Source organism: Mus pahari, chromosome 1, assembly GCF_900095145.1.
Source record: "Mus pahari chromosome 1, PAHARI_EIJ_v1.1, whole genome shotgun sequence".
Classification (NCBI taxonomy): domain Eukaryota; kingdom Metazoa; phylum Chordata; class Mammalia; order Rodentia; family Muridae; genus Mus; species Mus pahari.
Genome location: NC_034590.1, coordinates 161,538,642 through 161,552,081, shown reverse-complemented (window position 1 = coordinate 161,552,081; position 13,440 = coordinate 161,538,642). Strand labels below are relative to the sequence as shown.

General features: G+C 39.0%; 1 protein-coding gene across 5 annotated transcripts in view; it reads left to right on the top strand.

The window, feature by feature from the left end:
* The window catches only part of Sorcs1 (sortilin related VPS10 domain containing receptor 1), a 501,662-nt gene that overhangs the window by 342,492 nt on the left and 145,730 nt on the right, over nt 1-13,440 (top strand). The window lies entirely within an intron of this gene.

Here is a 13,440-nt window from a genome sequence, read left to right as displayed (position 1 = left end):
AGGCCATAACTCTGGTGTCCTAATTTATAATTAAATTAAAGGAAGTTAACATAATGATAGTGAATGTACCTCACTAAAATCTCAATGGTTTCTAGGATTTCCTTGTGGTTTTGCATGTAGTTCTGGTTAACCATTCAGCCTTGATCCACCCTTGGGTACTGGGTGCAGTCACAATGCTTTTGCTAGAATTCTGCTTATAAAAGCACAACATAAGCTATATCATTCCCTTTTCAAAGTGTTCCTCAGTAAAACAAACAAAATTATGTTTCCACCTGACATGAGGTTTCCTCCTTGACTTCATATAAGGATTTTTTTTCCTTTTTTCTGTATGCCCCTGCTGTCTGATGCTTAAACACAATGTCAAACACAAACACATACACACACACACACACACACACACACACACACACACAGAGAGAGAGAGAGAGAGAGGGAGACTTGAATAAAGTTGTATCACACTGAACAATGCCTGCCAAATACCATACACATCCATTAATATTGAATCTAAATTTTAACTGAATGAATATATACTATTATTTTATGAATCACAAAAAATATCTTCTTAACTACATTATGATCATCATGAGATACCTACTGGCTTAAAAGATATTAAAATGAAACAAGAAGTAAGGATTTGGAGCATGGATGACCTAGGCTCCCAACAGTTAGTTTGATGAGTAGACTTGACAAATGGATTTGGGGGTGAGGTAGCCCAAGATATTTTGTTTTTCTATGAAAGGTTAGATGATGCTGTCTTAGCACCTAATCATGGAGAAGATAGGGTGGAAAAGACACAGCACTGAGCAGTTGCTTATTTGTCAGGGTAGGTCAGGAGACGATCCCTGACAGAGTTAGACATCAGAATCTCAGCACTCCAGGAGAATTTAGAGGGCATTCCATCTGACCTCCTATGACTCGCAGAGATCTCGTCCACAAAGTGCTAGAGAAATGAATGCCAAGAGCTTTTTAAAATGAGAACAGGACTTGGCTGTCTATCAGGATCTATCTTCCTCTTAAGGAGAATAACAAGAGGAAATGGACCTGTCCCAATGTTGTTTATTGTTGGCCCTGGCACTTAAGACATCAACACCTCTAAGCAAAGCAATCCCATCATTTAGAGAAAAGTGTCAGGGCGTCACAGGCATGGCAAGATGTGCTCCAGGGTACGGACAGAACCTGCATTCCTAAGATTTATGGTAAAGACTTTTACATGAGCGCCGCATTTACAGCAGATAAATCCCAGAAGACATTACTATTACCGATAATTGAATTACAAAGCCATTATCATGTGCCAAGCAGAGCAAGTTTGGGCCTCTGTGGTGACAGAATGAAACTTGTAGAATATTTATGCCTGTGCAGTTTCTGAATTGCCATTCTACAGAACACACTGATGCCTCTCATCCCTCCTATGAGCAGGTATGCTTCTGAGCAATTTTGCAGCCACGGAAAAACAAGATGCCAAGGAGAACAAGAGAGGAATGCAGTTCACACATTAGTCCACAGCTCTCCTAAACATTCCTCGTGTCCTCAAAATATCAATTCAGTGCATGACATTTGGGCTTTTAAAACAAGAATAAGTAAGAGCACTGATGTCAGTGCTGTTTTCTACTGAGAAAAATTAATAAAAATAGCATCATAATGAAAAGCATTATTACAGGATTGGAGAAAGGGTTTAAGAGTATGCACTGCCCCTGCAGAGGACCTGAGTTCAGTTCCCAGCTCCCACATCAGGTCACTCGCAACTACCTGCGACTAGACCTCTAGGGGACCTGACATCCTCTTCTGGTCTCTGCTGACATCTGCACACACTAGAACACACACACACACACACACACACACACACACACACACTCACCACAACACACTTGTAAAAATACCTTTTTGGAGAGGACATTTCTATAACTTTGACACTTAAAAAATATACCATAGCTTCATTTGTGTGATTCTGAAACCCATGAATCATGAACCAACTACAGCTGAAATAGCACAGCCTATCTATTTACTGTCTTTACAGAAGGAAAGGCAAACTGGCTGAGATATGCCATGTGGTAATGTGTTCCTAAGGCAAAATACAGGTTGTTATCCTATTTAGTTTTTCTATGCTTCAGTATATTTTTATAAGCTTTGGATGTAGTTTCCCCTCCCATAATATTGGATTTTTTAAAAGTAATTTCAGAGTTAAAAAATACAATGACACAGATACCAGGAAAAGGACTGAGGAGATGGCTCAGCAGTTAAGAACACTTACTGCTCTCACAGAGGAACCGAGTTTGGTTTCCAACATCCACATGTCAGCTCAAAACTATCTACAACTTTAGTTTTAGGATATTCAGTGACTCTTTTGACCTCTTGGGGTTCCTACACATATCACATATGCACATACACTCATACACTAACATACAAGTAAACACACAAAATTAAGTCAATAAATATTTTAAAGATTCTAGGAAACCTCCACATGTGCTTAAACGTGTTCTGACTAGTGTTAAGTCATCTTACAGAGCTGTGGCCCAATGTTCATAGTTATGAAATTCACATATTATGAACTTGAGGCCTTATTTTTATTTACCCTGGCTTTTCTATAGGTATCTTTTTTCTTATAAGGCAGAATTTCATGTTACATTTCTCTGACTTGCTATTTTAGCTTCCTGAAGTTTTAAGATTTTCCTTTCTCTAATAATCTGGATAATGTTTATGTGGGGGTAGGGTGAGGTGCTGCAAAAAGTTTTTAATTTCACAAATAGGAAGTAAAAATCAGTCCAAAAGGTATCATTTCATTTAGTAAGCTATCATCATATGATAGAATTTTTGAGGAGATATTATATAGACTTGTTGAGATATCATGAAATACACACTATTGCATATTATTCCTGGAATATAATTTGTATAAGAAATAAAAACAGAATTATACATCAAAAGACTTTTAAAAAATACCTATTATTTTTATGATTAATTTTTATCTTTACATTGTGACCTCAGTTTCTTCTTCCTGCTCTCATCCCAGCCTCTCTTCTTCCCCACCCCTATCCATCACTCTGTTTCCCTTCAGAAAAGAGCAGGCTAACCACGGACATCAACCACACATGACATATCGAGCTGCAGTAAGTTTTATTGTTCAACACCTTCTTATTAAGGCTGGATAAGGCAACCCAGAATGAGAAAAAAAGGGTCCGATTAAGGCAAAAGAATCCGGGACAGCCCCTGCTTCCACGGTTAGGAGTCCACAGACCAAGCTATACAACTGTAACATAGGCAGAGGGCCTAGGACAGGTCCATTCAGGCTGCCTGGTTGTTGGTTCAGTCTTTGTGACCTGCTGTAAGCTCAGATTAGTTGATTGTGTGAGTTTTCTTGGGGAATACCCTCTGGCACCTACAATTCTATCTCCCCTCTTCTGCAGGATACCTGATGCCCAGTCTTTACGATCCAGTGTTCTATCATTTTATACTTCCTATTGAAAGGACAGAAAAATTGGAGATGTTAAACTTGTACCTGTGAAAGCAATCATCACAGCTGCATCTGCAGCACAGAAGTGTGTGTGCTCCACCCAGCATCCTGTGGTAGAAAGATGAAGTAAGGCTGATTACATGGCGTATCTCATAAGAGCCGTCAGAGTTTACCAAGTGCTCTTTTATACCATCAATGATGTGGTACACTAACTATGAAAGCAGGGAAGAAATGCCTATGCAAACATAGAACCATTACCACAGGACCAGCAATGATAAATGTGATGCTCTCCCAGAGGATCTGAGTTCATTGTCTATGACAGCACACGGCCTTCTCTCCATCTATCATCCTCATGGTCTTCCCTCTTGGCTGCCCCTTTTGTTCTCCCATCTCTTCAACTCCATACTCCCCTTTCACTTGATCTCCTCATGTACTTTCTTTATTCCTATTGCACTGCAGTGCAGAACCACATCCTCAAGAATTCACCTCTATGATGAAAGATGGACTTAAACACAAACCCCAAGTCAAGTGATTTCCCATTATCACACTGACCTCCACTGCTAATCAGTGATTAGTTCAGAAAGCAAATTAGCAATACCTTTAAAGTCTTTGCAAAGAAAGACACTGCCTTTACCTGTTGACAAATCCCTCGCACGTCCTGCACAGAACTCAAAAAAATTCTTTATAATCAAAGAAAGTTCCAAGAATTTGAAGACTGTTGGAACCTTTATCTCCATGGTGAAGAAAAATCTAATTTCCTTCTGCTCACCCTTTTCTATCTCTCCTATCTTCCCGACCTTATCAACTGAATTTCTCGTTTCTCCCATTTAACGTAAATTTGGGCAATAATTTCTAAGAGTATTTTGCAGAGGTTCCTATACCAGAAAATAAAGTCACAGAACATCTTCATGTCACAATAGTAACCTACTGTGTTATGGAGGAGTGGCTACATGGATGGTTGAGCCACTCTTACTGGGGGCTTAAATATGTCTAGCACATGCAAATATGTGTTTCAAATCCATATATTTGAAAGTCACTTGTTATTATTGTTACAGCTGCTGCAGCTGCTACTGCTGCTATTGTTTGATACAGGATCTTGCTATGTAGCCTAGACTAGTCTCCAACTCATGATCTTTTGCCTGGTTACTGTATCTGTACTGAAGACAGTATCCAGGCTGGTTATAAACTCTAGAAACCCCGTTGCATATATGCTTAGGACTGTATTCTTATAATCCCCAGATACATGATTCTAAATGCTAGACAAAGCTTCCCTTGTTACACTTTTTACATATATATATATATATATATATATATATATATATATATATATATATACACACACATCCATGTAGCCACTCCTCTGTAAAGGTTCCAACAGTCTTCAAATTCTTGGAACTTTCTTTGATTATATATATCATCCAAAGACGGCACTGCCTTTTCTGAGATGCTAAATGATGAAATAAAAAGGATTATTTTTTACATTCATCTCTCCCACAAGATCTCTGTCTGTCTATCCATCGGTCCATCTCTTACCAGGCCTAGGTTAGAAGTTTTAGTCTTTAAGGAGAATGTGTTTGTTTTCTAGAAGCCTTAGCCGTCTCACATGTAATATGAAGAATTTGAATTGGTTTGTCTCTTAACTTATTTTCTATTTTCAAGGGATGCTTCCCTGAGCATAGGGCCTCTAGCCACAGTTCCTATACATTTCACACAATCTTATTATTGTGTGAAAATTATTAGATTGAAGTCTGTGTTTTCCACTATTAGGCAAGCACTTGACCTATATCCCAAACCCACTTATTATTGGAAACCATTATTAACATTGTTCTTTTTACAGCTGATATATGGAGCAATGAAAAAAGTAGAAAGCTGACATTCTGGTCTGAATATTTTGTTTATTAGTTAGTCACATGAATTGCTTTCACAACTGACATTACCTCTATGGTTTTCATCATTTCTCCCCCATTTGTATCATATGTGGGATTTGAAGGCACGCAACATTCATCCTCATCTAAATTGTTGACAGATGATGTACAGGACACTGACAAGGACATGGCCTCACTGCCCTAACTGACACCAGTCTCACATTTAATAGATAAACACCAACTATGATCCAGACCCTATGACAAGAGGTTGATTTTCTTCTGAAATGCTTAAATCTCATAGTTTCTATTTTATATTTCCAATTCAGCCTTCCAGAAATGTTCTTACCACCTGTAATATACATATATATATTTATATAGTATATATTTACACACACATATATTCATACACACACACACACACACACACACACACACACACAATTCCATTGTTTTCATCATTAAGATGTCAAGAGCTACTGGTATTTTCTTCCATTTAACTTTCTATCTAATCCCCAATACTTAGAATTTCACCAAACACGCAGTAAGTTCTCATTAAATTGTTCCATTTCAGAGTTAGTCATGTGTTCTTCATTGTGCTAAGTTGGAAAGATTCCTAGTAAAACTCAGCATAGAGTAGTAGATTCCATAGTAATTAACCTTCAGCAGCCCAGAAATATATAGGGAAATTCATGGATATGTGACAAAAAGATACTAAACATTTTATTACTTTTCAGTCTTAGTTGTAATTTGTGTATATTTTGTGCAATCAGTATTTATAAGTACCTACCACATATCTGACTTACAACTAAAAAAACTATCATGTACTGAGTATGTCCTCATTTTTTCTTCTTGTCTTGATGTGTTCGATCAAAACATTATTTGGAGATAGCCGTCTTCAAACATCAGAGTTAGAGTCTCTCGTGGGATGCGATTTCTGCAGGTTAGGTTATTTCCAGCAGGAAAATGCCCAGGAGTCAATGCCTTGAAGCTTCTGCCTGTGCTGTTCTCTCGTCTGAAGTTCTTGATTCTTACACAGACGGTAAAGAAAGGAGAGGGCAAAGGTCATTTTCTTCTTGTTCCTTGGTTAACAAGGCCTTTCTTGCCCTAGCTGGACCACTAGCTTCCCCTCTCACTCTGAGTACAACATCAGCACAGACACAGTCTTTCTGATGGGTCACTTAATTTTTTTCCAGCCACAATTTGTTCACAGATTTAGCCTTCTCTCCTAGCCCTGGTGGTAAGGTGTCCAGCATTTATGTTTGAGATGAGACAAATTTCTGGTCTATCTTCCACTCCAAGCAACCCTTCACTCTCTACATTTGTTATTGACTCATAAACTTCCTTGACACATAGATTTCACTTTTTATATTGAAAAGGCTTTTATTTTTCATCCATATGGAGGTTGATTAATAATAATGAAAAGATCATTGCATAAATATATCTTTCTTATCAATACTTTGTCACCCGTCCCAGAACACTCACAGAGATGCTGGCCATTTTTTTCCTGCCTCTTCCCAGTGAGATTTTTCTCTATCAATGTACACTTTTACTTTGGGTCTATTAATAGACAATAGCTCAGTAAATTAGAGATTTTCATGTAATAGACTGTAATAAAATACTTAGAGATTTACTTCATTAGTCTCATGAGCTGATAAGGAACTGTCACCTAGATTTATTATCAGGCAAAATTATAAAGTAGCTGAAACTATGATACAACTAAAGTTTAAAAATGATAAAAGAGAATTTTAATAAAATTTCACAAGCTCTTCTTGATCTGTACCCATGATTATTTTAAATTTATATCTCTGAATCTCACTGGTCTTATGCCTCCTGTTAGAGAATCAGATTTCCTCTTAAAATCTATTTTCTGAATCTTCTTGCTCTATGACTTTTATTTTGGAATCAGGTGCACTGACCTGACCATGGTCCATGGCATGTAGACCCTCCTCTTCCTCTCTATCCCACACACATTTAGAAAACTGAGACAATGAAGAGTAGGAAAGTGTGGCGGGTATGAAGTAGCCTGGAAATGTAAATAATGATGTAAGAAGCAAATTCGCTCAGTAACAAACGAGCAGTATGAAAGACAGTGAGGGTAAATAGGTTCAGGAGCTGTGTTTGTCTGGGTCTGCACACACCTACTCGAGTGGATTCCCTAGAGTAGACACTAAACTTTTATCCACCTGGTGACCAAGAAATAAGTACATGACCCTGGGTATGTATGACTGTCAAACAGGTATAGAAAGTAAATATTTATTGAGAACAAATAATAAATATAGTTCTAATTTTACCATGTTTAAAGACAAAAGAGAAAGACTCATACTGACGAGGAGGAGGTGCTTATTTTTGCAACTAAGACTTAAGTCTTTGCTGGGTGTGTAGCACTGCAGGACACAGAGCACCACCAGCGGATTTTCAGAACTGATCCATATTTTGATTTCATAATCATCCATGCTGAAAACTAGACTTCACATAGATTTGAAACACAAAACATCCCAAGTATATTTATGCTCATTTGAATAAAAGGTTATACATCTTCTCTTGATACCAAGCCAAAATTCATTTACTGTTCTTGTTGTTCTTGCTGTTGGTTTGCATGAATTTTGTGTCAGCAACTCAAACAGAATTTTTTTAAATCAATAATTTGAATATAATCCAATCCAAAGATACCTTAATGTCAGACTTACATGTTGAGGAATGACGGTAGGACACTGGTAAAGCCTTTGTTTTCTGCGTTCAGACCGTTGCATTTCTTTCAGAGCAGAAAGCATACGGTAAAGACATGGAGATTATAGCAGGCTGTAATCTGGAACAAGCAGGGGTTCTGTGCAGACTATCCACTGGCACTGTAGAATAAGAGCATGTACACTACAGAGTGTACATCATGTGTGGTCGGGAAGTTGGCAGGGAGGTTATGCAGTGCCTCCCTTCTGAGCGCTTTACAGAACACCTGAGATCCACCTCACACTTGGCTTTGAATCAATTTCCAGTTATTGTACTTTGAGGAAACTTTCACTGTTGCCATTTTTTGTGCCCCCCACATTCAGTTATGTAACGTTATAGAAGGCCAAGAACCAGGGCTAGGCTCTTGAAGCACGTTGCCTCCTTCCAATGCTATGATATAGGAAAAGTGTTACTTCTGCCAAGCAGTTTGTGAAATTCTTCATCCTTTTCCTACCCACAGCTCTCTCTCTCTCTCTCTCTTACACACACACACACACACACACACACACACACACACATACATACACACATATCATACACACATGTGCACAGTATACACATACTGCATGCACACATACACATAAACACATGTAACTACCACATACACACTCACATATACAGATGCACACACACCATATGTACACTCACACATGTGTACACACATGTGCACATACCACATACACACTCATACAGACACACACACACATATACACACACACACACAATTGATGAAAATAACTTCTGTGTAAATGGCTTCTGGCTTGAGGAATAAGGATGACAAGATGCAGACTTTGAACACAGGAGGTTTACGGTTGCAGCCCGTGCTGATTTCTCAGTAAGCCTGTTATACACAGCAAAATAATACTCATTTTGATTTGTGTTATCTACTTACTGGCTTCTTTATTTGTTGTTCAAAGGCGGGTAGCTTTGTTACTTGAAAAGCAGTGTGGTGGTGTGAGATCTAGACTAAGAGAAACAAGAAGAAAGCAACTCTCTTAGTCTAAAGAGAGAGGTTAAAAGGACACCCAGGCCGCCTTTCTTTCACACAGCTTGTTTTTTTCTGGTTGCACAGGAGATGAGACCTTCAGCTAAGCTGCCTTGCTCAAGAGTAAAAGTTGCAGCCATAGCTCGAGCTTTCCTGACAGTGTTTGCTTTAGAAACTATCATGGCAGGTGAAGAGCCAGCATTTGCTGCCCAGAAGGAAATCAAGGAGCCCAGCTCCTAACATCTGCCAGGCATGTTGTCGCTGCCTCTGCAAAGAGGATCGCTTGCTTCCAAGGCGGCATTTCTGGAGAATGCCTATGGGTACAAGAATCCTCCATCAAAATCAGGGAAGGGAAAGCAGGGATCTCCTCCCCACGTGGCGTCTGTCCCTCTGCAGCTCCCTGCTCCCTGGGTGATGTTACTTCATTTCTGAATCTGAATGAGTAGGAGCTATCTGGCCACTATTTATTTTTGTTAATACCTGCTCTGCAGTTATCTACTTCAGGACATTTTGTGGCTCTGCACCATTTATTGAGCACTATATTAAAGTGGGATCACCGCAGACAAAATGCCAGGAGGATGATAAACTGGTGACATTTCTGAGTTCCTCAGTAGAAAATGTCTACAAAGGCTGCATCGGGCTGACTGTATTTCACAGGGCTGACACCACGCCGCTAGCATCCGCGGTACACCGCATCAGGCTGGATCTAGTTTTCTCCACATGCTTGGCTATCCTGATCCTGAGGGTTTTACCCTGAAATAACTGTCATTGGGAACAGCAACTTGAGATACCAGATGAAGAGAGGGGCTAGGCCACAGCAGGCTGTTTCCTGCTTTTATCAGCCAAGCACATATAGCATGACAAGTAAATTTACCCTTCGCTTTCCTACTTGATTATATATTTTCTTTATTCGGTTTTCTCCCTCGGTGCTGAGGATTGCATTCAGAGCTAAATGCACACCAGGCAAGTGGTGTACCATTCTGTCACAGCCTCAGGCGTACTTTCTTAATCTCATTCCATGTCACCTTATGAGTCACAGACTCAAATGCAAAGCCTTCCCATTGCATAGTGGTATTTGATGGCACTATCTGTGTTTACCTTTATTTGTATTGTTCTACTTTGAAAACCCCGACTCTCTTGACTCACTAATAGATGCCCATGTGGAGAACTCTCTTTTCGATCTCAGGCTAGGCTTGCTGTTTATATGTAAGTGGAATGTGCAACCCCCCCCCACACACTACTACTTTTTTTTTTTTTTAATCAATCACTTGGTTGAATATTCCAGGAGATTTGATCCAGTTGCTTTCATAGTCAACCTGGACCTGGCTGCTTCCTGAGACTATATCTCCAGGGAAAGAACCATTTTTCCTGGTTGTTGCAATGGCACCCCAAATGTTAGACCCCCTTTCCTTTCAGCTGTGATTCTGAACTCTTAATGAGAAGAATGGCGTAGCGTTTGATTTTATTCCCCAGGAGTTTGGAATGCTGAACACATAAATAAGTGAATACATAAATAAGTGAACACATAAATAAGTGAATTCTGCTTTTCATGTAGATGCTGTCCGGTTCATGAACTGTTACACACTCACTTTATTGTGTGACTGTTGATCTGTGCAAAACAAATAATTTTTATACATTACCGAGAGTGGTCTCCCATGCTATCTCCAAAAGTTTATAATACTGCCATTGCTTTTAGCTTCATGGGTGATTATTAACATCTCTACTCATTTCTTCCAATAACATGAGTCGATAGAAAAGACCAAACCAGCAATGCATCTGAGCCCTTGCTTTAGAACCGAAGGATACTTTGGGTGGGGTCCTCAGAGTTAATCCAGAGACCTCACATCTGCTGCTTGCGCTCAGTCTTTCAGTTATGATAACCTTTCTTATTGCTTGCAATATTGACCAGGCCAGCCTGGAACTTTTGATCCTTCTGGCCTTAGGCTCTCAAGTATCTGTGATGATAGACCTGAAGTACCAGTCCAAATCAGGTTAGGATTTGTGTGTGTGTGTGTATCCCAGAAATATTATTTTTTACATTAAAAAATATTTAAAATATAAGCATGTTCTAGAAGTCTTGAAGGGATAACTGACTCTAAGTCAGAACTGGTCTAGGAAAAGTGTGTATAAATTCAGTCATTTATAACAGCGACCCGGCAATAAGAGTTGTGAAGGCAGAAGAAGGAACGGGTTGGAGGATTCCAGGCAGAGATTCCACAGGGCACAGTCTTGAAGAATTTAGTTCAAAGAGGAAGAAACTTTTATAACTGACCCAAGATAAATTAAATCTTTAAATAAATAATTTCGGACCATTGTTGCTTCATGTTTTATTGAAGCATTCTTTCAGCGTCTCCAAGATGGAGCAACATCATATTTTTTAGAGCAAATACTGACTACTATACCAGTATTTTCCATGTCTTTACTGTTCATACCAACGTTTATATAATCGCATAGAAGAGGTTGTTTACATGTGTGCATGTGTGTATATAATGCACACTGACTATGTGGTACATGTATGTGAGTGTGTAGTGCCCTTAGTCATCAATATACAAGTAGGTGCCTTCACAGGAAATCCTGTTTCTTTATTACTCTCAGTCATATTGCCTGGAAGCAGAGCCTTGAAGGTTGGCCATTTAGCCTAGGCTTGCCTTGCCATGGAGCTCTCTGAGTCTGCTTTTCTCCACCCTGGTGCTGGGCATGTTATGTGCGTGTGAAGCCATGCTTGGCTTTTTCCAGTGGTGGTGGGAATTCAAACCCAGGCCCTCCTACATGTATAGAAAAGTCTCTTACCCACTGAGCCACTCCCCAACCCCTTATTTTCATTTTTAATGCTCATGGCTTGAAATCCTGTCAGAGGAGACTACCTTTAGATTCAGGCATCATCTCAGTGTTGGGAGATGAAGAACAGTACTTATGGACCATCAGTCCCCATGATATTTAACTATAACAACAGTGGAGAGGTCATCTTCTGCATGTATTCAAGCTATTTCCAGTGATGCCAAGCGTTCAAATTCATTTTACAGCTTTCTTTGAGTGAGATGATAAATGCCTTATTAGGAAATGTCTGCTTCCTTGGAGAAGAAAAAAAAGCAAGATTTGATGTTTAGAACATAGCCTTTGAGTTTCAGGCCATGTATCAATCAGAGAAATCTTTCTGACTGTGATGATAATAGGACCTTAAGGAGACTGCTTTTGTGAAAATGAAGAACATCTGAACTATAGTGAGGCCTCAGACTCTGAGTTGGGGAAATTAATTCAAATAAAAAGAGCTCTGCAAATGCCCCCTAAGACATCGATTAATTTGCTCTTTCGTTGAGTCTGTTGACCTTTGTACTTTTCATTCTCCTGCGTCCTTCCTCTTTTTATCCTTTGTTTCTTTCCATCTTCCTTACTTTTTTACCCTTTTATATTCCACATTTACAATTTTACCATAATATGACAAGACCTATAAGTATAAATGGTTAAAAACAAAATCCTCGCAGTTGCTACATTTGTCATATGCACATATTGATGTGTGTGTGTGTGGGCACACACATTGTGTATGTGTGTATGTGTTTGTGTGTCCCTGTGTTGTATGTATATAAGTGCTTGGTGATGGAACAGGCTACTCTCACATCTGTGAAACCCATGAAGTAAATTTTGTGTCAAAATCTATGTCATATGTTTACATAAAAGTAAATATTTGTTAATAGGAAATACTATCCTCTTAAGCAGCATATATTTAGCAGAAGTGGCTTTTCAATTGTGTCTTTAAAAAGAGCCTGAGAGACCACCAAAAAGCTGGAGCAGAGCATTCCAAACTACGAGCAGAACCACTCAGAGGCTCACCCAGGAGTGTGCAATGGATGTGGCACTTTAGGAACCACAAAGTCTTTCAGTGTGTCTCATCATCTGGCAGCAAAAGTGAGATGAAGCCTGGCATGTGCAGTTTGAGGCTCCACATTAAGTCCTGAAGTGATGTGCACTTTTGAACTCTCTCTTTCTCCCCAAGGATTCTGGGGGTAGACTGCAGGACCAGTTTTGAAGAATTTAACTCTTTTCTTCATAGAAATGGAACCAATTAATTTTCCATGAATCCTGCTTAAAATGAAGCACAAATGTACTTACATTTATGTGATCTTGCTCTATAAAAATTCTAGGGGGATTGTGAGATTGCCTGTCTTATTTATATAACTGAATGATGATTTTTCTATTTGATGTGCTCTCTAAGGAGTTTAAAATATGTTTTCATTTGACATCAATATACAGATTTAGGACATACTAGGATGTGAGAGACATCTACATTTTGTTGTTGTTGTTGTTGTTGTATTGGTCCAGTGCTTCTGTTGAGAATGGTCACTGCTACAGGTGTCTTTTGTTTGTTTGTTTGTTTGTTTTCTGTTTTTAAAACTGGTTGTGTCACACAATATAAACAAAACTTC